Raw genomic sequence first — 1,752 nt, 5'->3', positions numbered from 1 at the left:
TAGTTGTCTTGTACACACTCTCGGTTATCCATAACTGAGCCTTTTAGATCAAGACTCATACACTTATGGAAGCAGAAGTTATGACCTTAAAGCCCTTCTCTTGGGACTGTGGACATGTTTAATTAGTTGTTCAAGGTCCTTTGAGTTAACTTAGGTTCCAGACTCTTCACACCCTGTTTGCTTTACTTCATGGGGTATTGTCCACTTAAGGCCTCTTTCTCAAAGCGTTATTATGCATAATAATTACATTAGAATACTTCTTTCCCCTTCACACTCCCTTTGAAGTACCGCAGGGATTCGGACCCTTAAGGTCCCATTTCTTGGCCTGTTAAGATGTGGGATTGCATTTGTGTTTCTGTGCACTAGACAAGGATACATCTCGCTACTCCCCTGCACAAGACTGTTACACTTGGATAGTCAAGGTGCACAACTGTAATTCAGTACAGCCATACACCTGGGATATCAATGTACGTAATTGCACATGGCTCATCCCATTTGAATAAGAATCACCCCTCTCAGACCCACATTCCGATCAGTACAGTAGGGGTACTGAGCACAACGGCCTCTTTCCATGGCTCGTTATTGCGTATAAATGCATTTGTCCATGTTCCGGTACGTTATATGAGGACATCCCTCTCTTCACTACTTTAACCTTTTAGCAAGGAGTGTCAGCCACTTTAAGATCTTTATATTTATACAAGGTACATGACTTTAATTGACTACACCATGGCCCTTGGACATTAAGGTACAGAATTTCAACTTAGTTCATCCTACCCTATTGCTCAGTTTGTAGTATACCAGGGTTGCTGACCCCTAAATCTCCTTTTCTTGGCTTAGTAATGTGCACAATTGCATTTATCTGGGTTCTTGTGCACTAGGCAAGGACAGTGCCCCTACCATGCCTTCCAGTACCCGATGCCCACTGCTAAGACCTTTACATTTTGACAATGTGCAGAATTGCAATTTCCACAACCTCATCGTTTCCAGGACTATTGTACCTCCTTTGCACTACTGCAGGAGATACGGTTTTTCCCCAGTGCCCCTTCTAGTGGACTGGTGAAACTGTCTGTTGTCTTCATCAGTGGACTAAGGTCCTACCCCTCAGTTTCCCTGTGCAGTACAGCAGAGCGTGCTTATCAGCGAAAGCCCTCTTTTTGGGCTGTTAAATCTGCAATTGCATTTTCTCCCGTTCTGTGCACTAGATAGGGACCTCAGCTATTTCCTTGGCATTTTGAGCAGCAGTGCCCACTACTCAAGACCATTTCACTTGGAAATTTCATGTGCACAAATGCAATTTTCTAAGCATATTCTATACCAGAACCACTGTACCCTCCTTGCTTTAGAGCAAGGAGATGCTATTCAAGTAAAGCCCTTTCTTTTGGACTTCAATGTGCATAACTGCAGTTGTCCATCTCTTCCACTGGAGTAGGAATGCATCTCCTCATACCCGCTTTTGAATTCGGGGCATGTTAACCATGAATGGGCTCTTTGCTCGAGATTATTAATGTGCAGAATTTTGTCTGTGGACCGAGCAATAGGAAAGGATGCTTTCTGCCCCTACCACTGCCTTTGAATGACTGCCGAGTGGTGCTAACCATTATGACCTCAGCACTCAGACGGCTACACATACCAGCAACAATGATCCAAAGTACTGATTACTAGACACGATGCCTGTACCCTCTTTGTATACATCAAGGTACTGAGTAAGGCCATGTTCTAGGACCATTAATGTGAATATCTGCAATTATCTAT

This window comes from Pteropus alecto, unplaced genomic scaffold (genome assembly GCF_000325575.1).
Source record: "Pteropus alecto unplaced genomic scaffold, ASM32557v1 scaffold587, whole genome shotgun sequence".
Taxonomy (NCBI): Eukaryota; Metazoa; Chordata; class Mammalia; order Chiroptera; family Pteropodidae; genus Pteropus; species Pteropus alecto.
This window is presented reverse-complemented; position numbering follows the sequence as displayed.